Here is a 25,318-nt window from a genome sequence, read left to right on the forward strand (position 1 = left end):
TGAATTTCTGTGAGCAGTCAGGCAGCAGAAGTACTTTCAGACACTTAGCTGAAATACTGCAGATGAATCAGATTTAAAGCCTAGATCGGTTGATGCATGTTTTCAGTACCTTATGTCATTCTGCAGCCAGCCCTCTGACCGTGAGAGTGCTTAACACACATGCAATGGACAGGATATAGGGATACAGGCAAGATTTTTGGTGTCCAGCACTGAGGCACAGTGGGACTGAACCAGCTTGCCTGCAGAGCAGCATGCCCAACCAAGCAGACAGAGAAACGTTTTCATGTTTTGGGAGAGGAACTTTAGAGTCAGCAGCTGAATCTCACAGCCATGCCCATCACAGAGCTAGTGGGGAGTATTTCCTGAAAATCCCTCAAGAACTGTCTTCCTATTTTGTTCTGTTTTGCCTTCCTGAGAAATGTGGTGTCATCCTTATCTTCACATTGTAATTATGGAGATAAATTGTCTTTCAGAGTAATCTTATGCTGTCATGGTGTCCAAATTTCACTCCAAAATACACTAATTCTTGCTGAGAAAAGAAATCAATCAAGCCCAAATTCTTGGAAGGTGATGATTAGGAGGACGTATCAGCTTGCTGTTGAATTTGGTCTTGCTTTAACTGAACCAAAAACTTCAAGTTCCATTTAATTTGTATTCCAAGCTCTGAACTGAATGTATTTAGTATTTTTCTTAGTTTTCTTTCTGAATAGAAGGTGTAATATATTGTAGCAGAAACGCTAAGTTACGGCCTGAACCAGTGATTGAGCACTTGGTGGGAAGGCAGGGCCAACTCAGGGGAATTGAGGTACATGCAGTGCACCTCAGTTGACACACTTGAGGGTTAGCAGTGGAGTTAAGACTATTTTGTTTGAGATCCCTGTGTAACTGAGGCCTTCTGAAGGTAAGCAGCTTCATTCCTTTGTTTCTGTGCCTATGGCTGTTGCACATGAGCAAATCCTCACTTGCTGCAGCCTGGAACCTTGTTGCTTTGCTGTCATTGCAGTGCTTTCCGTTGTGTTGCAGATATGGTGCAGCTAGGCCAGAGCTGTTACAGACTTAATAAATTAGCTTTCACTGGGTTGCTGACATCTTGTTAATCTGCCAGCTTTGATGTGAAGAAACCCAAATAATAGCAAATAAGGCCGTTATGACTCTACAAGGAAACAGTCCAACTCCACACCTTTCTCAGAGCGTGCAGTATTCTTGGGCAAGGGGAGATGCTGGAAAAACCCCTGAGCAAATGTGCTGTCAGGATAGCTGCAAACTGGGCTGAACTTCTCCGTGGTGAAGAATAGAGGTATTCCTCCCCAGCTTTCAGATAGACAGCAAGCGGTACAGCAGTGTGCTTTGCAGGGCATGAGGCTGGTGGAAATCCATCCATGTCATTCTCGGTGTCTGCTGAAGAATCCTTCCTGGTCTATGTTAGGGTAAAGCTGTAAAAATGTGCTGAAAGACACATCCTTCCCCTTCAATGCTGAGTTGCTATGTAAACATTCTTCCCAATTTAAAAATAAAATATTATACACAGAAATGCTGTATTCTGATTCTCAGCTTAAATATGTATCTGTACAGTTTGGTTGAACAGCCAACTGAAGTAAAGTTAGAAATAAATAAATGCTATCTTCCTGGCTTCTAACTGTTTAGTAGGGCAGAAGATGATTAGGAAGCCTGTATTTGTTCAGTGAACAAAGGAGTCAAACTATTTAATTTGACTAAATGAATGAGCACTGATAATGGACTCTTGCTGTCATTTATTAATTTTACTACACGGACTTCTGAAATGTTTGTAATGGTTTTGTCCCTTCCATGCCATCTAAGGGCCAGACTGTGAATGTCATATCCTGAGAGGCGGTTGCTGATATAAGGAATACAAATGGTATTTAATTGGGGTAACATCACTGGCATTAGTTACAAGTCTGTTGAAGGATCAGTTCAATATTTTAGCCTCCTGTGCTATATATCCTTTTTATTCTGATTTTTCAAATAATGTCACAAATGAAAAGTGCACAATTGAGCCTCCAAACTAGAATGTTGTAGCTGACTGCCTGTTCCTAGTTAGCCAAAGCAAGAGGGAGCAAGCAAGTGGGAGCTCTACCTTATAGGAAGAACTGCTGTTCAGCCTAATTATTACAGATTATTAGATTAATTTTCTAATTGGGTAGCCTAATTAAAGTAGCCCCCCTACTAGCAGTTAGGAAGAATATACCTATTATCTTGTGTTCACTTTCTCTGCTGCTGTTGTGTATTCAGCTCCTTGCAAAGAGGCTGCTGAGAAGGAGGATGACCGCTCAAATGGTTGCTATGCTTGCATCAGTTGCCAGCTTCTAGGCGTATTCTGACAATAACAAGTTTTGACAGAATTTTAAAGCATTTTGCCCCCCTGTTTTGGGGCGATGATGAATGTGCCATACAGATGACCTTTACACAAGGCCGCATGTTAATATTCAGAACGGTGCTTTTGTTTGTCTTGAACAATGGCTGTCATTAAAAAAGCTTGGTTTGCCAATATGCCCCCCTGGTCCAGCGCCGGAACCTTCCTGATTGGACACCGGGAAGCATCATGTGCCTTTGACTGAAATGACATGGAAGATGTATGGTCCAAGTGCTGTCCTCAGCACCACTGCTGTGATGGGAAGAAAACTACTCTGACCCAAATAGACCCGCGCTCAAACAATGTCGCACCAAACGAAGACAACATATTGGGAAGAAAAATGCTTGTAAATTGTGTGTGCTAGAAGATGTATTGGCCAGACGGCCATAGGGCAATCTTTGAACTATTGAAATCTTTAGAAATATTGTTTAGTTCTTGAACAATACTTACAAACCTAATTAATCAAGCATAGATGGTTATTTTCTCTCTTTACATACTGCATCATTTTGGAACAAGAATAGGGCTGTCATATTTAGTTTGCTGACCACTTCCCAGGTGCTTGCTGGCAATAGCAAAGTTTAAACATATATTTCCACAGCAATCCTGAAGTAATAGCCTGAGCAGAGCTCCTGGCCTGCTCCTAACCCCCCATGTGATTCAGAACTAGTTCTTTGTTTTCATTTTTGTTTTTGCATTTCTTCAACTATGACACACCATTTTCTTTTTGATTTGTAGTCTTTTTATATATAAGAATTGCTAGGAATAATTGTGATGTCTCATTAAGAGCAGTATTTTAAACCTGACGTGATGGAGCAAGATAACAGCTTAATTTTAATATCTAATTAATCAGATATGTACATCCCAGGAGACTGGCAGATATCAAGTTCAGCAAAAGAACTATTATCAATAGTTTGTAGTAGAAGCAGTAGAAAAAAAAAATGAAGTGTTTTCTGGAGGAGATCATTGGAAAGACTCGTGCATTGAATTCTTTATTAATTGAATGTAAGCTGAGAACTTTGATCTCTTTCCAAATTCATATTCTTTCAATCTACATTCATACTGATTTCCAGATTCTGGTATCTCTGCATTTAGATTATTCATGTTATAACAAATGCTTACTGGTTTCAAAATTTTCAACATACAGCTTATGGTCAGAGCCCTCTGGGCTACTGAAAGTAAAATAACTTGATGCTTTCAAATTAATTTGTACAGACGGTAAACAACTTCTCAAATGTTACAAACTTGAATACTCAACTCAAAATATTATGTACAGCAGGAGCCATAAGACATTGTGTTACGTTTGTAATAATCAAAGTCACTGAAACTACATTTTAATAATTAGATTTCCAAGTATTATATCAAATGCAAAACAAACAAAACAACAACAACAACAAAAACACAACAGTAATTCTATGGCTCAGTGTCCAGGTGGAGACCAGTTATGAGTTGTGTTCTTCAGGGATATATGATGAGACTGGTGCTATTTAACACTGTAGGTGACATGAACAATGCACCTTCAGCAAGTTTGCAGATGACACCAAGCAGAGTGGTGTTACCCAGAGGGTTTCTGGACAGGCTTGAGAGGTAGACCTATACCAATCTCAAGATGTTCAACAAAACCAAGAGCAAGGTCCTGTGCCTGAGTCAGGACAATCAGTGTCCTGAAGGCCTCCCTGAGGAAAAGGATGGTGGGTGTTGGTGACTGCTACTTGGATGCATCACATTTAAATTTTGTTTTCATCTTCTTCCACCCATTTTAGAGGAGAGGACAAACCAGTTGTGCCCTCACAAACCTGAATGTGGCTTTGCCAAGCTGCCCTCATCCATGGATGCTTTCTCACTGGACTGAGGGAAAGAGAGAACTCAAGTTGCTCAGACCCAGGTGTGGATGGAGCTACTGCTTTAGGTGCACTTGCAGGGTTTCAGGGGTCTGCTCCTTCTTGGTGAGAGCAGGGGGCCTAAAGGGAGCAACGCCCAGGTTAATCAGCTGTTGGATGACACACAGCATTCTTTACTCAAAGAGCAATTTCAATATTGATTGCACTAAGAAACTGAAGTTGTTTTGTTTTTTTTTTCTATAGGAAATTTTGTGTCAATTTATTGTAGAAGAATGATGTTTTACCCAAAACAGTGCAATTGTGAAATGTTGCTGTGGCTGAGCAGTGCCTGATCCTCAGCTTAACTGGAGTGACTGAAGGAACTGGGGTTGTTTAGTCTGGGGAAAAGGAGGCTGATGGGAGACCTTATTGCTCTCTTCAAATACCTGAAAGGTGCTTACAGCGAGACAGGGGTTGGCCTCTTCTCCCAGGTGACAGGTGACAGGAGGAGGGGAAATGGCCTCAAGTTGCTTCAGGGTAAGTTTAGGCTGTATATAAGGAAAAACTTCTTTACAGAAAGGGTTGTTAAGTACTGGAATAGGCTCCCCAGGGAGGTGGTTGAGTCACCATCCCTGGATGTGTCTAAAAACCGTTTGGATGTGGTGCTCAGGGACATGATTTAGTGGAGGATTGTTAGCGGTAGTATGGTTAGGCTGTGGTTGTACTCAATGATCTTTACGACCTTTTCCAACCTGAGCGATTCTGTGATTCTATGATTCTATGAGACGGGCTGTCTGATGAGCCTGTGCAGTGCAAATCAAATCCCGGGCTTTTGATTAGTATCTCTGTATATCCCAATGAGGATGGTGGTGACTTATTGGCTCTGCTATAACTGGAAAATATGCTGGCCTGCAGATACAACTGTGTCCTCTTCTGCCATTCCCAAAGTTGTCTACACCAGTCACCATGGTGTAATGTATCTTTGTATACAAGCAGGGAGCACATTATGCAAAACTTCCTGACTCTTTTGGTGTGGGCCTCTATATGTTGGCTCAATTGCTGAGCCAAATCCTCACATCACTTTTCCATAGATTAACTCCGTTTTTTCCACATTTGTCAAAGCTGATGCAGGTGGAAAGGGATAGGGGCAGCAGCCAGCTGTGCCAACCCATGCAGCATAAGGACCGTGCCTGGGTGGTGAAGGGTGTCTTTGGCGCTGGCAGCCCCAGCATCCCCTGTTACCAATACACTGGGGACATTCTCTGGGCTTCTTTATATTTTGTGGAAAAAATGCTCAGGCAAACACCTTATTTTACAGAAATTTGGCATGACCGTCTCCTTCCCTACTGCCCTGTTCTTCCATCCATCTCCCCACAAAGAGGTTAATAAATGTTTACTTTTTTTTTTTTTCTTTCCTGTTTCCATATGGTTCATTCACAGGCTTTTGCTTGTGTGTGTATGAATGCTCACTTGCATTGACTGCTGTGAGGGAATTGTTCTACTAATGCTGGCCATCTTCAAATCAATGCCAGCACATAACAACAGAAAGTGCCTCAGATGTAGTGGTTTCCACAGGCCTATTGTTAGGCCTTTGTTAAGCATTTTTGAACCTAATAAATAATGTCAAAAGTCTCTATCCTAGCCAAAAATGTTCCTTTTGAAACAGTTCTAATAGTATTTTTGTTCTGTGATGTCTCCCAGTGTTGTGAAGAATTTGTGCCTCACAATAGGAATCTGGTATATCGCGTGCCACTTCACAATTTTTTGTTAAATTTATTTTGAGATAGGAGCTCTTTCTTTTCTGTGAAGACATTCCCATTTCTTTACATAAACATTTCTTTTTCTTGAATGGCCATATCACTCGGAACTTTGATCTTGTAAATGCTACAAAATTTTGCAAAGTACAGGAGGACTGAATCTTAATGATGATGGAATGAAGGAAAGGAAAACAAAATGCTCAGCTTAATTATATGTTATTTCAGCGAACCTCTGTTGTGTTTTGTTGCGTAACTCATAATTAAATTAAGTCTAGAGCAAGGTTTTAACAATTGCTTTATGCACTGAAAAACAACGATAATGATGGTCAAAAACGATCACAGTAGTCCCCTCTGGCTGTAATATCTATTCATCTAGACCTTAATGACTATTTATTCTGAGAGAAACTTCAATTGGTGACTCACTGTGATTCATTATATTTTATATAGTACCTATTAGCAATAAACTTGAGCTGTCCTTAATCTGTAGTTTAATTTGTGGATAATATTCCCATTTCTGCTGTGCAGATCAAGCTAGAATGAAGCTTATTTGCAAGATGTATTTTTATTTCTGTGCAGTTTACTTTGCTTATTTTAATTGGGCTCTGGGGAAGAATGGAAAAAAAACAAACGCATTTCTGCACATTTATATTCTCTGGGGCACCAAAATTTTTGGATGCCATCTGTATTAAGCTACCGTTTATACTGTAGGTGTTTTTAGTCATCTAATTTCAGTTTAGTGCTAAAAGTGACACTTTAATTTTTCTGGCTACAGCTGAAATAACTATTAGGGGATGTCATGAATTGGACCAAATCCGTTTTCAAATCATGAATAATTTATTGATTTGAGTAAGCGACCGCAAACAAAAACAGCGCTGGGCGACCACGGGAGTCACAGCTCCGCACGTGTGGCGCACCCTCCCCCTGCTGGCCCCAGCTTTTATAGTCTCTCTTGTATTCTGATTGGCTGCCGTGTTGGCCTTCCACGCCTGCGCTCCCTTGTTGCCGGGCAGTATTGCTCCGAGTGGTTCTTCTCTTCTTGTTGATTGGTCCCATTCTTCCCGCCACTCTGTTCCCCGCCGCTATGCTTTCCCGCCACTCGTTGCCACGTGGCGGGTAGACAGAAGCCGCAGAAACAGGGGCGGCAAGTGCAGGAGCCGCAGGGGCGCTTACAAAACCCGGAAGCCCGCTTGACTCCGTTCCGCGCAGCCCCCTCCCCAACAACAACAACAACAACATACCCAACACAATGAACAAACTTTCACCAACTTTTTACAATCCCTCCTTTTTCTTTAAACTAACTTATTTTGTTCATTGAATCTTTGGAGTGCCTGCCGGCTTAATGCATAGATCTCGTTATCTTCATCATCTTGTTCTATGGTCTCATATTTAGCTCCTACTAACATTAAATGAGCAGCTTCTGATCGGTTCTTTACTATCGTGGTTACCCAATTGAAAATACATTGTCCAAAGGTTAACACCATAATTAACAACAACAGAGATAATAATGTGGTGAGCCAAGGTGAGTAATTAAACCAGGATTCATACCAACTTTGGTGAGCCTCATTTTCTTTTTTACGTTTTTCCAATCCTTCCCTCAATTTGGTCATTGTGTCTCTTACCACCCCAGTATGGTCTGCATACATGCAGCATTCCTCCCGGAGGGCTGCACACAGTCCCCTTTTTTCAGAAAAACCAGATCCAATGCCCTTCGATTTTGAAGAACTACTTCTGAAAGGGACCTTATTGATTTTTCTAACGCTGAGATGGACTGTTCAATTTTAGCCAAGTCCTCATCTACAGCAATGCGCAGAGCTGTGAATCCTGTACCAGCTCCTGCAGCTCCTAAATCCTCAGGGTGGTATTGAATCCTTGGTATAATTATCACCTGTATACAAAAATCATGTGATATATTCCTTAAGCCTAATTAGACTCCACCGGAAAGGTTGATGTGAGCAGTGTTGTGCTGCCACACAAAACGTGATTACTGCGAGAACTCCTAAGCACCATCGCTCATTTATATCTCCCGGTTTTGGGGAGTTCAGTAAAGTCCAGCTGGATCCTTGCAAAGGGTCGATATGCCAATTCTCGCCCTCCTGGGATCCTTTTTCCTCATATTTTTCACATTTACCCTCCGGCAGGTCATACATCCATTGACAATCCCCTTTGCTACATTATATACCCCTATACACATATAATTATTAGCAAACTGGTCCACTAAGGCCTGAGTACCCCAATGTGTTTGTTCATGGAACCTCCGTAGCACCTTTGTAGCTACTGACTTTGGTAAAACCTCTCGTCCATCAGGTAGTATCCATTTCCCCGTTTCATTTTCCCGAATCCCCATTTGTATCATTTCTTTTTCCACAGACGTGAAACAAAGCAGGGAAAGGGGATTCTGTCCACCTTCTGCAAACATGGCCGGGCAATCCTCCCTCTCGGTTACCTTATATATACACATAAGAGAGGCCCTTTTGGCCTCCTAGTCAGCTAGATTATTTCCTCTAATTTGCGGATCCAGTCCTCGCTGGTGACCTTTTACATGTACTACTGCAATCTCTCTTGGTTCTCTAATAGCTTTCAAAACTTTAAGGATCAATTCCTGATGAATTAACCCCCTTCCCTGTGAGTTTATAAGTCCTCTTTCCTCCCATATTTTCCCAAAAGTGTGTACTATCCCATACGCATATTTAGAATCTATATATATTGTACCACTCTTGCCCTTTAATAGTTTTAAGGCTTGCAACAGGGCATACAATTCACAAGCTTGAGCAGACCAGCTCGGGCTTAATAGTCCTGATTCTATCACTTCAAATGTTTTTCCACTTACCAATGCATAGCCTGACTTTCTCTTTCCTTCAACTACTCTAGATGAACCATCTATGTATATCTTTTCCCCTGTAGGTAATTCCATGTCATCTAGATCGGGTCTCAGTTTTATTTGCTCCTCTATACTCCTAAGGCAATCATGTTCTAGGGGCTCGCTGGGTTCACCATAGAGAAACTGAGCTGGGGTCTGCACTGAAGTTGTTTCTAGGGTCAGTTTTGGGGAGGAAATCAGAATTCCCTCATACTTTAACAATCTTGCATCTGTGACCCATTTGTCAGCTTTTTGTTCGTGGCATTCCAGTTCAGTCCAGTGTGCATTACAAATATCACACTCCATAACCAAATAACAAGACAAAAACTTATTGGTTGTGCAGAATCGTTCCAAATGTCCACTGCTTGGGGATTATTTAGGAACAAGGTCTCCTCCACTCACAAACTATCAGTCCGGCATGAAGACTAGATTCCCAGTTCATACCTTCAGGCACATTGGGAGCAACGCTGCCTCATGTGCTGTTACCAGCAAGCTGCTGGCCAGTTGACGTCAAATCACTGGCTGCACTGGAGACATTAACCAAGGAGACGTTGACCAAAACCGGTGCTGAAATGTTCGGATCCTCACGGTGTGTAGGATGGCTCATCGTTTGGTGCCGGCTTAACCCAACGTGCCGGCAGCCAGCGGGGCCCACTTGGGGTCCCGACACAGGCGTATCCTCTGCCCATGACGAGGAGTGGCATAGGGTCTGGGAGCCATGACCCTCCGTCAGGTCTGATCAGGACCTGACCTATTGGAGTCTGTTCAGTCAGCTGATGGTCTCCCATCCGATTCTCCAGATGCTTTAAACTAAACAGTGCACACAGGAGGAGAGCGTCTGGGCACAGCTCAAGCCCCTCTAGCCCTCCCCCCTCTTTAAGCGCACGAAGACACCCCTTCAAGGTCTGATGCACACGCTCCACAATAGATTTGTTAGTGCTGTTGCCAGGAATGCTGAAGGTATGCTTAATGCCCCAAGCTGTACACCAGTGTCCAAAACATGCACTTCTATATCCTGGGCCATTTTCAGTCTTTAACTCCTGAGGTGCACCCATGACAGCGACAGCCATGTGCAACACTCTTATGCACTGCATGGCAGTCTGTCCAGATTGTGCCACAGCCCAGAGAAAACCACTACATGTGTCAATTGTGACATGCAAGTGATGGAAACACCCAAACTCTGGGAAACCCGTAGCATCCATCTGCCGAACCTTATTTGGTCTCAAACCTATGCAACAACAACTGAAATGTGAAGCATCTGGGGTTCACCCCTGCAGGAAACCTGTCAGCCGAATGGCAACCTGGGCAATTCTGTACAACATCACGTGCAACAACTGGAACGTGAAACATCCTGTGTAGTGACCATGCTGACTGCTGGAACCGCCCACGTGACACTTGCAACACTCCATGTATATTATAGGGGGAGATTAATTTCCCCTCCAAAGGTTATCTTTTGTGCTTCCTCTAGCAAGAGAGCAGCAGCTACTACTACTTTTGCAGGCAACTAGGCCAGCCCCGGCTAACATGATCTAATAATTTAGATAGGTAAGCCACAGGCTTTTTGCCTCCTGCCCAATCCTGGGCAAGCACCCCATAAGCTGTCCCCTCCACACTGTTTACAAACAGAAAGAAATGGTTTCTTTAACTCCAGGAAGCTCAGGACTGGAGGGTGCACAAGTTCCTTCTTTAATTTATTTAATTGTCCTTCATCTGTTTCTGTCCATTTAAGTAACCCATCTTTGTTTAATTTACTATAAAGAAATTTAACTTTTCCACTGTAATCCTCTATCCATTGTCGACAATATCCTATTAATCCCAACAACTGTCATACCTGCCTTTTTGTTGTTGGGGCTTTTAGGGCCAAGATCCCCTCGACTCTCTCTGGGTCCAGTTTTTTGTCCCTTTGCTCAGCAAATGACCCAAATACTTCACCTCTTCCTCCACAAACTGCAGTTTTGATCTAGAAACCCTTAACCCTTGTACTAAGGAAATTTAACAACTGTACACTAGCCTGCCTCACGCTATCTTCATCTGTCCGTGCTATTAACAAATCATCCACATACTGTAACATTGTTGTTCCCGGTGTTCTATTATAATCCTGTAAAATTTGTTCCAAGGCCTGACCAAATAAATTTGGGGATTCTATAAATCCCTGGGGAAGGACCATCCATCTTAGCTGTTGCTTCCTATGAGTATCGGGGTCTTCCCATTCGAAAGCAAAATAATCCGTGTTGTCCTTGTCTAAGGGGCATGCCCCAAATGCATCCTTTAAATCTATTACACTATAGAACCGGTCATCTGGGTGCAATTGGCTTAATAGGGTATGAGGATTTGGCACTACGGAAAACCTGGTTACAGTTCTCTTATTGATTTCCCTTAAATCATGTACCAGCCTGTATTCGCCATCCTCCTTTTTTTCTTTTTTACTTATTTTGTAAACCTCCGCCCTGTTCCGCGGACACTCGGTACCTGGCCCTGGGCTGAGGGAAACGACACGAGGGCCCCGCGAGGTGCCTCCACCCGCCCGCTCGGTCGCCCGACGTCCGGGACGGCGCGCCGAGGGGAAACCCGGCAACCGGCCCCGGCGACCCTCGGGGGAGCGTCCGCCCGCGGGGGCGCACCCGTCGTCCGCCGCCACCACCTCGCCCTCCTCCCGGGACCCGGGGTTTCCCTCCGTAACCCGGCGCCCGCCGGCAACTGCGGCCGGGAGAAGCGCGGCTCGGACCGCCCCGCCCGCGCGGGACTCGAGCCGCCCGGCCACCGATCGGACGGCCCGGACCCGGAGGCGGACCGGACCGGCGACGGACCGGCGCCGCGGGGAGAGCGCGAGGAGAGGAAAGAGGGGAAGACCGCAGCGAGGGGGGCGGGTCGGTGCTCCCGGACCCCGGCGCGACGACACCCTCCCCGCCAACCCCCCGCTTCCTTGGCAGACGGGGCCGTCGGTTCGGGTGGGGGGTATGTAGGGCGGTGGTGACACTGGGACTTCTAAATCCCTTATCTTCTTCTTCCACCCTCCTTTTTCTTTAGAGGGTATAAATGCATAAGGTATCCAGACGTGGGCATACTCACTTTCCTCTGAACTACCCAGTCCTCAGAGGAGCCAAAAAGGGCCAAAATACACTCTCCCCTTTTATGGGCTTATTGCCCCACACTAAATCATTTTGACTTTACTTTTTCCCCGCCTAGAAGGGGAATCATTCCAATTCTTAATCATTAGCCCTAATGGACTGTCTGGGGGAATAGGGGGTATACCTATACCCACACCACTAGTTCCCCCACCCATGGGACCAGAAGGCTTACTCTTCTTCTGTCCCATCTTCCGGAGCACCTTCACACACACTCACAACGCTTCCCCCTTGTCGTGGCCCAGTCCCTCGCGGGATGTGGGAACCGCACTACCGAGGGGTCCGCACTCGCTCCGCCCACAATTGGACGTCTCAGTCGTTGTGCTCCGGGATACCCAACCCCAACCGAACGGATCACCGGCCTATACTTACCCACCCCGTGGGTCTTCGCTCGGTCTTCGTGCACAAAGATTACTAGGGGTTTACCGGTTTTATTTTGTTTGCGTCCTTATTTTAGGTTCGTCGGTGAAGGGCTTGAGCAGGAGTTTCCACTCCTGGGGCCGCTGAAATCAGCGGGGCGCCTCCCCAGAAGGACCCCTGATCAAATCTCCTTCATCCGAGTCACGGCACCAAATTGTCATGAATTGGACCAAATCCGTTTTCAAATCATGAATAATTTATTGATTTGAGTAAGCGACCGCAAACAAAAACAGCGCTGGGCGACCACGGGAGTCACAGCTCCGCACGTGTGGCGCACCCTCCCCCTGCTGGCCCCAGCTTTTATAGTCTCTCTTGTATTCTGATTGGCTGCCGTGTTGGCCTTCCACGCCTGCGCTCCCTTGTTGCCGGGCAGTATTGCTCCGAGTGGTTCTTCTCTTCTTGTTGATTGGTCCCATTCTTCCCGCCACTCTGTTCCCCGCCGCTATGCTTTCCCGCCACTCGTTGCCACGTGGCGGGTAGACAGAAGCCGCAGAAACAGGGGCGGCAAGTGCAGGAGCCGCAGGGGCGCTTACAAAACCCGGAAGCCCGCTTGACTCCGTTCCGCGCAGCCCCCTCCCCAACAACAACAACAACAACATACCCAGCACAATGAACAAACTTTCACCAACTTTTTACAGGGGATGTACAGTAGGAAGTGCTTAGTTGGGATGTTACGTGAGAAGGCCTGGATAAAACTGCAGTATGGTTGTAGGGCATGAAGCCTCATTTTGGGGCACAGACCTTGGTAAATTGAGCTTCTCGTACTCCTGACAAAAGTACAGTGGACTTATGTCTGTGTCGATTTCAGTCAGTGTCAGACAAAAAAAAGAAATACCCTTGCTCACAGTTGCAGCATTCTTGGCTGCTGAGCTGTGACAATGGTATGAGAGTGGGGAGTGCCAGCTGTCCTGGTGTCCCCTGGAGAGAGACTGCCAGAGCCTCTTGGTGTTAGTTGTCCACATAGGAAAAGGGGATGTATCCTAGCATGTGGGAAAAACCACTGGAAGAAGTCCCTCTGGAAGTAGAGGTGTGTGTAATCTATTCAGGAAACACAAATTTTAGCAGAATTTTTTTCAGTAGACATTTTATTTTGTAGCTGTCATCTTCCAAATTTGACTTGTAATCTGAAATCGAAATAAAAAAGGTCTCTCTGGAGAAGATTCTAACCAGGAATAATGGTTTTCAGTTAGAATTTAAGTAAGAACAATCTCAAGTGTGAGTGTGCCTGCCAAAAGGGAAATAAATAACCAAGCTCCCCAAATTAAAATGGGTCATTTAAGAAAAAGTGTTAAGAACTTTCCTTGACTACTGAAATACAAAGAGAAGGACTTGGAAAAAAAATATTCATTGGTAGGATATGTACAGTAGTAGTTTTTGAATGTGGATGTACTATAAGAAACTCTGACTTGTGTCTACATGTGCATGAAGTGTTGGTCTGCTGCTTGCTTGCTCAGTTGCTAACAGCTATTGTTTTCTCTGTTTCTATTCAGGAGCTTTAAGAGACAACCAAAAAGATCAGTTGGTTTGGTTTACATGGTCTGAAGAAATACAGCGATCTCTTGGATGTCACAGAGGACATAACATTTTTTTTTCTTTCACAAATCATAGACTCATTGAATGGTTTGAGTTGGAAGGGATCCTTAAAGATCATTTAGCTCCAGCCACCTACCATAAGCAGGGACACCTCTCACTAGATCAGGCTGCTCAAAGGCTTGTTCAGCCCAAACACTTCCAGAGGTATGGGTGGCATCCACAGCTTCTCCAGGCAACCTTTTACAGAGTTGAACCAACCTTCTTCCTCCTATCCAGTAGTGCAATTGTTTTATTGTTGGAAGAATCATCTTCACCATCCTCTGCACTTCCATCTTTGTTTTGTCTTGAAAGATGTATGATTTCCTACCTCTCTTTCTGTTAATGCTGAAAGAAATATCTCTGTGGCAAAGAGAGCAGATGCAGAACAGTCCTTCTGCAGTGTGCAGGGGCCTAGTGTGAATGACAAGTGAGGTTTTGTTCAGTAATTAGAAACTTGAAGGAATTTGATTGGAATTTGCTTTGAACTCCGACTCACTGCTTTTCACCTGCAAACATAAAATTATATTTCCAAGAGCGTGATCACACATTACACTGTATTTTCCTTGAAATGAAATAGGATCCCTGTGGGAAATCTTTACAGATTCTGGTGAGATATTTTTTCTATGCTTCCTTAGCGTGTAAAACCCATGAAAATTTTAAATTAAAAAATGCAATGGTTGTTGATGATAATGTGATGAAAACCTAAATCTAAATTAAATGACTTCTGGAGATGGGTATTCTTGGTGATCAGTATTAATTATTCCTTTGGCTATGCATATTTCTGCAATTTGTACTTCCTTTATTTTTCAAGAAATCAAGAAGCCACTTAGTTCTTGCCCTTCCTCTCCTCTTTTTTGCCTTCATCACTGTAGAATGCTTATCTTTGAACAATTCATTTAGCAGTGAGTGTGACTGCCATCTATCCTTCAAAGCTGCTCTTTTACCTGCCTGCACTTCTTGTAGTGACTCCTTAAACTTCTCTGACTTTGAGAGCCTTTGTCTTTTTTGGGGGTCTATTAACATTGCTTTTCAGCAGAGCCCTGAAGAAGCACAGGTAATGATGGTGGTACCCCCTGTGATGTAGCTAACCCATCCTGGGTAATTGTCCAAGTCTTCCCTCCAATGCCATGACAGAACAGCATCAACCTTTGGCTGGTGCCTACATCAGCTCTTGGCCGCATGTTTTCCACACCCCTACTGCTATGGCTTGGCTGGGAAGACCTTGCTGTGTGCATCTAGTCTGGCTACCCTTTAGGCCTGAGATATGAGAGACATTGTTTGGGACTGCAAGGGGGAAGACTGTATGTGTTTTTTTGTTCTCTTTAGGGAATAGAAAGAAATTTCTTGTAAGGAATTTCCCTAGAAAATCCGAGGGTTTGGTAGAGGATCAAGTGAAATAACTGGCTTTCTTCCAAAGTATTTTTTTAGACAAACTTTTCACCTGGGCTCTCCTGTTCATCATTAGGCTTTTCTGAGAAGGACTCCAGATTCAGGTCAAATAACAAATATTAACTGGCTCCTTGGAGCTTCATGTCAGAGTAGGGTTTTCCTTCTGCTCCTTGAATCAGTGCCATCTGCACAACTTTTTCAAGTTTGATGAACATCTCAAAGCACCTTCAGCCTTTGCAATAGAGGCAAGAGAAGTAGAAATGTGTGAACCTTCAGATTCAGGTTGTTTGGACTCAAGTTTCCTGTTAACAGCATATCAAAGAACAACATTTACTTGTGAAAAGTTAAAAGAACACTGTCCTATCTCACACTACTCTTTAAATATTAGAATAAAAGGATTTTCCTGATCACTAGCAGTGCTGTGCTTGAAAGAAACTTGAAAATCAAGGTACAGTGGTTTGCTGCCAGAAATTCACATTTTCCAAAAAGATCCTGGAATATGAATTTAGCCAATCATTTAGATTATGACACTTGAAAGAAGACAAAGATAAATCTGATCTTCTAATGACGGTAAGTGAATTGTGTTCTGTTAGTCAGCTGTACACTCCTGTGATCAGCAGAAATTGAGTTTTTTAGAGAGGAAACCCCCTGACATCTTATGAAAGCTTTGGAGGCAGGTATCTGAAGGCAGTATTTTGATCTTTTTTTCTTTTAATTGTCATGCTCAGAAGTGTATGTGAAATGCACTTGTGCGCTATCTTGCTAAGTGATTCAAGTATATTGTCAGGTGAACTTAGCACATTTGCTCTTTACTCATTAATAAACAAATCAAATTTTTAACTGTTTATTACCTGAAACAGATTTAAGTTTGCTTGGGTGAACTTCCACCTATATTTTGTAGGACCCTTCTCATCTATTGCTACTCTTTATTCATGGAGTATACTGGGTTTTTCTAAGTCACATGTAATCAGCTCTTTCCAATGATTTGTGGACTGGGTCTTCTGAAACACAACAGTAATAAATGTAAATTAAAGCTTGTTCTTGGGCACAGGTTGAGTGGGAGAATGGAGATTGCTGAAGAATTGTTTTCTGTGTTAACATTTTACAAGCATATGTGAAAAGCTTTACTTGTGGCAAAGATTTAAAAAAACACACACACAAATTCACTGTGCAACTCTGCCTTACACAGAAACACACAAGCAGAAAATGTGACCCAGTGTTTTTCCATTATCCTCTAAATGATATCAATCATCAGAAAAAATAAATCCTAATTATAATTTATTAAGGAAAAAAAGACAAAATCTGACTGCATTTGTCAAGATAATTCTTGATACTTGACACTGTATATTGCTGTTTATTTTGCTGCTAATGATATCCATGCACATTTATCATCACAAAACCTTTTTTTCATGCATGTCTCTTAGCTGGGGTCATGTTATTGCTGAAGTGTTTCTTCCAGGTATCATCGTTAGGATAATTTTTTGTTTTTAAATATCAACTGATATTTTTCTCAACTTCTGACAACAAGAATAGATGCAAGGGGAATTTTTTCTTCTTCTTACTTTGAAAAAGCACAAATGGATTGTGAGAGTAAATAGAAAGAAGAAAAGGTGTCCTTGTCTAGATTTTATAGCTGGAACTATAAGCTGGTGAGGAGAAAGGTGTTGTTTTTTCATGCAGATGAATTCTTACATTCTGAAAATAAGAATTTACACATGTGCACAGAATTTACACATGTTCACCATATCTGTGTTAGAGTTTGGAATCTTAGATCTCCTCAGATGCCACTGGCTAAGAGTCTGCACAGGTTTCATGTGCTCTGCATGTGTAGCATCCCCATTCCATGATTTCTCTTTTGTCCCTAGCTGTGGCAGCCTGCCCTCATACCCAACATCAGAGCTTAGCAAGGGGATAAAGGTTCCTCTGTTCTTCAAACACAGCCATGGAGTGGAAGATGTCACCTGAAGAAAATTCAGAGGATGGGAACTGTGGTGTTGTGGGTGGTGAAGAAGCAATATGGAAGAGGAGGAAGGATGGAGGAGGAAAACTGGGATAGTTACCGAGTTGACAAATATTGCTGGGGGAGGAATTTTTGTACCAGACCTCAGACAAGGCATTTCTTCTGAAGCTGGTTTAGTCACAGACCTATGAATTGCACAGGAGACCAGCAGTTTCCTTATTATTATTTCATCCTTCTTTTGACCACTGTAGTTTAAGATTGGTTTTGCAGAAAGCTTAAAAATCACAACAAAAGTTTAAAAATAGTTAATTTTGAAAGAGGCACCGATAGTGTACTATTGTGCCTCCTGCTGGTTATTAACACCAGATATCACTTGTATGAAGTCATAGAAACTTCATGAAAATAACTATTTCAGAATCAGATGTGAAGGATTTTCAGTATAAGGATACCATGGGGCTGTTAACATATTCATACAAATGTCTAGTGCTAGGTAAGCACTGAGAAATGAGTATTTCTAGGAGTTTAATTTTTTGTTGGTTTTGTTTGTTTTTTGTTATTTTTAGAATTCAATGTAGATGTTTGAGGTAAAGAAATAAAACAGATAATATTATGATCTGATCTTTGGGTGGTAATGTGTAGAGCCAGGAGTTGGATTTGATTTTCCTTATGAGTCCCTTCCAACTCAGGATATTCTATGATTCAGTGAAATTGGAATTTTGTTGTATCTTTAAAAACCGACTGGGACTTGCATTAGCTTCCGATACTACCTCTGGAAAAAAAATTGCTCATTAAAAAAAAAAAAAAAAAAAGGCTGAGAAATATTTTACACCTGAAAAAATGGCCTTGTAAACTCTTAATAATGTTGAGCTCTGATTAATATTTTAACAACTGATTGCTTTGATTTAAAGAAAGTATGACAAGTACTACAAGCAAAAAATTAAAAATGCTTTAGAAATTTATGTTCCATGTAGTTGCTTTTTACAGTAGATAATGGCAAAAAGTTTGTTACATTCATTGCTTCTTAGTCGTGAATAAATGGGCTCCCATTACAAATCTCAATTCTAAATTTAAATGTGAATGTGAACTTCCTCAATCTCCTTTTTTCATGATCTTCCTGCTGTGATGGGCAAGGCCATTTTATGGTGACTAAAAGAGAACACCAGAAACCACCATATTCTCAGCAACTGAATGCTGGTCCAATGATCCCTGGGGAGATATGGAAGTGACACCAAATCAGAGGCCAGTTCTATATCTTACCAGCTACAGGAAACTGCATGAAAATTCAGCTCTAGATTCAAGGGTTTTCAAAAATGTAAGGACCCATCCACTGTTTCAAAGATGTTTTTCTGTTCTTACCATTGCCTTGCCTGGAGACAGGAAAAGCAAGAGAGTAAAAGCTATCAAATAAACAACATATGGAAGACTATCACTGACCAAAATCAGAAAAACAAATGTGGAAAGAGAACTGACTTCTTGCCCCCACTGATGTTAGTGGTAGCTTGCCAAATTCAGCAGAGTTGAAATTTCAGGCTATTTTATTGTCTGAATTAGTTCATAATGGAATGTTCCTTTGCTAAAGATGTAGATGCAAATAACTTAGCTTAAAATCATGACTAATTCTGCTGAACTGAGACTTTTTCAGGCTTGGTGCCTATGTTCTTATATAGTACTCTGAGTATCAGAAACAAGAAAAAAATGATGGATAGGGAAGTTAGATTTATAATAAATGTATTAAATGGTTTTAGATATTTAAATTGTTTTAGATGTATCCTTTATTTCACAGAAGATTTACTAAAGATTTTTTTTTTTTTTTAATGAAATCTAAAAGGCTCCTTTTAATGGTAACTTTCATGTAGGTGCAAAGAGAACATGCACACAGAGATGTTTCTGTGGGCTGTAAAAATAATGAAGAGAGAATCTGTATGTAAGCCAAAGTATTTTAGAAATTTCCCATGTCCATCCTTTGAAACAGCTGGTAATGAGAAATGATTAGAATTTATTTCAGTACCTGAAATGGATCCATTCCCTCTAGCTGAGCAAAATGCAGTGATTTCTGCAAAAAAGTAGTGAGAGTTGGAAGTACACAGATGAAAAAGTTATGGGGAAATTCTGTCTGTTTCTCTCAAGGTTTCTGTTGTTTTTACCTTTGCTTGTAAGCCTCTTGTATCCCTCTTGTCTGTTCCGTTTTTTGGATGCATGTTTCTAAGCACTGCCATACTTAGACTGGAGTTCACCATTCATCCATTTGTACTGCTGTTTTTTTGTTTTTTTTTAATCTTCATTCCTCTATGAAATTACATCAGTATTTTGTGTTTTCCTCCCCCACACCCTCAACTTCCCAGTTTAAAGATGTGCTCTTTTAGGTCTTTTTTTTTTTTTTTTTTTTTTTTTTTTTTTTTTTTTTCTGTGTGTGTGTGTGTGTGACTTTAACAATGTTCTGTTCACATTTCCTTGGATAGAACCAACAATTGCTTGTTGACCCATTTTAACCCCTTTTGAGCATCATCTTCAAAGTGTAACTGTCCTTGACAATGAAAGAGACCTTCCTATTGTCTGGTCCTTCCAGGCAATCTTTAGCATTGAGTTAAATGGCTTTCAGATGGAGGAGTTGGCTGGAAGGAAGGAGACAAAGTGGTCTGTTGTTTCTGAGTGACTTTGCTAGACTTTCTCTTTTTCTTCTTTTAGAATGGTGCATTTCTATAGAAGATGACAGACGTTTTGACAGGTGCAATATGCTTTGAACTGTTGTGTCAGATAATTCTTTTGTCTTGGTTTTTCCCAGCAGAGTGGTACATCTCCTTAGGATGCTGATATGCATATTGTTTGCTTTTCATTTAGTGTGGTGAAGCCTTCCATCCTCCTTTTCTCTCTCCCTCTCTCACTTTTTTAATGGCCCTTTGCATATATGTAGCTAACCCAGATGGGAAGGCGGAGTGACCATGACTTACACCTCTTTCTCCAACCTTTTGATAGTGGCAACTGACAGTTATAACTCAGGAAATGATAATGATAATAGAGAAAGAGCTATCAAAGACTCTCAAAAGCATGACTTCAAGTAAAATCATGTTATAGTCTCATCTCTGGCTGCAACAAGCTATGGTCATGTGAAAAAAAGACAGTTTCAGGACTGTTACTTCAAAAGAAAGATTTAGCTATGCTGTCCTACAGGTTGGCCTACATTAAAACAACTTGCAGTTCCATGACATAATCAAAACTGGTTTTAGAGGAAAAGAACACTAAGTTAAAGTTTTACAAATTAAAAAAAATGCTTTATTTTATCCCTATTAAGGATGACCACTGTTAAAAAAAACTGGTTATGTGGAGAAAATGTTGGGATTTGCATATAATAGCATCCTTCTTTTTGTTTATTTGCCTGCCTGCCTGTCTGTTTAGGGGCTTAAATGGACTTTCTATTACCTTTGATGTTTTCCTTTTACATTTAGAGTCATCACTTCTTGTGACATGAATGACATCTGTGTTACTGAAGGACAGTTTGACTCTGAAAAATTTAAAGACCTTTCTTCATTTATGTATTTATTTATTTTCAGTTTCTCCACGTGGCATAAACTCAATGAAGAGAGATTTAAAGGCTGCACATCAAACAGATGAATGGACAACACAACTTTAAGTGTTACTGTTAATAGGGGAAGATGGCTTGGAAAGCTTTGCTGTATGAATCCTTCCAGAACATTTGAGAACTTGATTTGATTTTTTAAGCAATTAAAATATTTACACCAAGATCTTTTAAAACTGGTTACTCACAGCTAAATCCCTGTAAGTGAAAGGTGGGTGACCTGGTAGCCTGATTTCCAAAACAATGGTAAGGACATATCAACTCAAGCATTTTCACAGACATCTGCTCCACAGAATGCTTTAGAGCTTCTTACTCTAATGTTTCATGATATGTAGCAATTTAAAAACTCTATATGCTATAATGGCATCTAGTGGGTAATCTTGCATTAAAAAAAAAAAAAAAGTACCTCTTCTGAAACGATGAATTTTATGGAAGCTTTTGGCTGGTGATTACGATACCCTCAACATTGAATGGCTGTATTTATTTCCTTACTAGCAGATGCTGTAGAGCAGCAAAATGTTCTACAGCAGATCTTAAGCATGTGAGATCAATGGGATATCTAGCTAAAGTGTTGTTTCAAGTGCTGCCTGCTGCCATAGAAGGGTCCTAATGAACGTTATATTTGATTGTAAACATGTTTCTTTGCATCACTGATTATTTCTGTATCTCCAGTTATTTTTTCAAGTAAATCAAGTTTGTATTTCAACTCTTTCTTTGGTTATTCAGTCATGCAAACAAGATACCAAATCTCTCAATTTTAATTAACTCTTCTTCTGATCTGAAAACAGTGTTTTTGCCCTCTATGCTCTATACTCAACCATTCCCAATAGCCTTCAGTTGCAGATTTATCATGTATTGACCAGTATTTGTTCGAAACTCTTTATGTCACAAAATATAATTTCAACACTGGAAAATTCAAAGCACATTTTTGTAGTTACACACATCAGACAGCCGAAAACAGTTTATGATGAAGATTGTTGGACAGTCTTACTAAGAGGCCTACTCAGTGACATAGTCACTTTGCATCTGTCAAGGAAGGATCTCATTTTACAAGATTTGATGTCTTTCTGTGAAGAACCAAATGGAACTGATGTTAAATTGTTTCAGACTCTTGAAAAACAGTGTACTTTTGAAGCTGGGAGAATTTTGCCAAGGGAACTGCAAGGCAAGACTTTCTTGGGATGATGCGCATCACATTTGGTTTTATGGTTTCTCTTTCACTGTTTGAAGAAATTTCATAGCTGAATAGGCTGAAGGGAACCCACGCCTTTTTCACAGGAGTCCAGTGAAAGCAAGGCAGAGTCCTTGTTATGGTCATCAGTGAGCTGGTTATTTATTACTTGATCAGTATCTGAAATTTCTATAGGGTTCTCTTTAAAAAAGTAAAGATGGTTTGTCTTTTGATCAGGTCTAGTAGGAAAATATGCAAAGAGTTCTCACAGGCTGCTGATGTCTCAAAATATGGCCACTGTAACAATTCACAAGCTGTACAAACGTCATGGTTGTCAAGTGTTCTGCTTGCCCTTGCCGTATAGACTTCATGGTTGTCACTGGAGATAGAGAGCTGTACCTCCTGCTCCAAAAGCATAGACTCCCACTGTCAGCATTGGTATCGTGTTGTGAGAATGGGGAGACTATGCAAATTAGATAACATAATGCTGCTCATATGGGAGTTAATTCCCACGTTAATCCTGTGAGCGAATGAACAAGCTACTTGTAGGCTCCAAGCCTGGTTGAGGCCAAGCTGTATCTTCCTGCCATAAGAAGAGGTAGGCCCACTCTCCAGATAATCTGTCTCCTAAACACTAAGTAAAGTTGTACCTGCCACCTGGTGTCCCATTACTATTGAAGTGCTAAGTGCTGAAGAATCTGTAAAGAATCCCTTGGTGAGAAACTGATTAAAATCAACTGGGACTTTTTCCTCCAATTTGGCAACAATTTGGATCACACTTTTAACAGGAAAGCTACACTAAACACATCCTTTCTCATGGGAATCTACCTGTCTGGAAGAATAATAGGCTTTTTGAGAGTGACAGCACATGAGAAACCTTAATTTTTTTTCTCCAGTGGTCATTCAGGAACTGTTTCAGACATATAAGGCAGGAAAAGTACCACTAATGAGTCTTCAGTAAGAGTAGTGCTTTGAACCAACTCTGGAGGCCTCAGTTAAGGAACAGGAAACAGCATCATCATCATCATGATTCTGGACAACTTCGTACTTTTTATTTAGGCTGAAAATGACTTTGTTCATCTTTTTTCCTTTAATTTTTTATTTTTATTTTTGGGAAACCAGTGTGTTCTCCAGCACTGTACTGATTTCATTACTATTTTAAAATGTCCCAGTGATTTTTTTATAAGTTCAGATTATTTTATTTCATTTTTCCTGTTCATCTTTATCTATGAATCATATTATTATCCAAGATACAAAACAAATTGGAAAGATGAAATATTGTGAAACATTTGATAATGTCAAAACAAAATCCATGATTGTATGGATGTCTCTGCAATAAAATTCTGTAATGCTGATTCCATGGGAAATATCAGCATAACTTACTGTAAGTCAAAAGAACACTGCACGCTGCCTGTTGCTTTCTTTTCAAGTTTCTTAGACTTGAATATGGTACAGAAAATCAATGAATAAGCAGTTGGTACTTTATCTCACCGAGATTAATTCATGCATATGTTGCTGAGTCAGGATCTATTTTTTCTTCTTCTTTGACTGAGAAATGAAGTCAGTCACTTGACAAGGGTTTCATCTTCCTGCTTGTAGTCTAAAGGGTTACCACTAATGTCAGTAGGGTAAATGATAGGTAAATGAGAGACATTAAGTTACTTCTCTTTAACAGCAATTTATATTGATAATATTATTCACTTTAATGAATGGTAGCCCAGATCAACTGATCCTAGAACATAACTTTGGCTAGAACACATTTGCTGGTGTCGACCCTAGAAAAAAAGGATCACGGGTAATCTCATTACTGTGTTGAAAGAGGAATGCATCAAGTGTTTTCCTTATATCAAAAACCTATCAATGAAATAAACAGTGAAACATAAACAATTATAGGACTCTCTTACTTTGCTGTTATCTGCTTTGAGTCAACACGAAGCAGTGCTGGAGGGCAAGCACAATAAATGCACTTTGCATAAACTACATGACTATAAATGCAGAAAGGTGCTGGAGAATCTGGACCCTACACACACTCTTTAACTCCTGTTTTGCTGTAAAATAATTTTGTGGCATATTTCCTTTCTTTCTGTCTTAAGAAACAAGGATATCTGTGATACAGCTTCAAAATTTATTCACAGCAAAATGCGTGAATCATTGCTAATACCTTTTTCTCCTTCCAGAAATTCACATTGTAACTAATGCCATTTTTTTCCTGGGCCAAACTAAAATCTGTGCTTTGGTTATGTGCACAACTGTGAATAACTGATATAAGATGTTCATTGAACACAGCTATGTGAAAAAGACTAGTGGATGGCAAGCTGCACATAAGACAGCAGTGTGTCCTCACAGCCCAGAAAGCCAACCGTGTCCTGGGCTGCATTGAAAGAAATGTGGCCAGCAGAGCAAGTGAGGTGATTTTGCTCCTCTGTGTTGGTGAGAGCTCATCTGGTGTACTGTGTCCAGGTGTGGAGTCCTTAGTACAGGAGAGGCATGGACTTGGAGTGCATCCAGAGCAGGGCCACAAATGGTCCCATGGATGGAACACCTCCCCTGCAAAGACAGGCTGAGAGAGCTGGGGCTGTTCAGCCTGGAGAAGAGCCTGCACCAGGGAGGCCTGAGAGTGGCCTTTTAGTATCTAAAGGGGGCTGTAAGAAGGAAGAGGACAGGCTCTTTAGCGAGACCTGCTGTGTTCTTCAACTTAAGGAAATAATGAGGAGTGGAAAGAGGTGGAGAAAGAAGATCAGTGATGGTGGTCTGGGGCTAGAATTGGTCCCCATATGTCATGAGCAGATTTTGCTGGTTGGCCAAACAAGTAGAAAGCACAGCTGAATAGCGAACAAAAGGATGTAGCAACAAGACTACAGAAATTGGGGATGAGATGAGGCATTACCAACAGGAGAGTTTGGCCTGTATGTCAGTCATATCAATCTACAGAGTCAAAGGATTTTTCATTGATCTAGATGCCTCTACTTTTCAGGGAAGCTATTACAAGCACAGTCCTGAAGGCCCCCTTGTTATTCTCATGAATATAGTCCCTGTGCACAATGTCAATATACACCTCAACAGTTAAGTTTGGGGATGCAAAATCATTATTTCTTTTAAGGAGTATAAGATGATAATGACAGGGCTCATAAAATGGAAACTGGTCTAGGAACAGATCAATCTCTAAAAAGTCCTTTGGCACAAATCTACAATTCAGGTTCTCAAGGCTCAGTGTTTTCCTTTGTACATATATGATAATGGTGTTGTGAAATATTTGTAACTGATATGAGGTCTCGATTAACTTTCACATTCCTACAGTGGTAAGT

This window comes from Excalfactoria chinensis, chromosome 1 (assembly GCF_039878825.1).
Source record: "Excalfactoria chinensis isolate bCotChi1 chromosome 1, bCotChi1.hap2, whole genome shotgun sequence".
NCBI classification, from domain to species: domain Eukaryota; kingdom Metazoa; phylum Chordata; class Aves; order Galliformes; family Phasianidae; genus Excalfactoria; species Excalfactoria chinensis.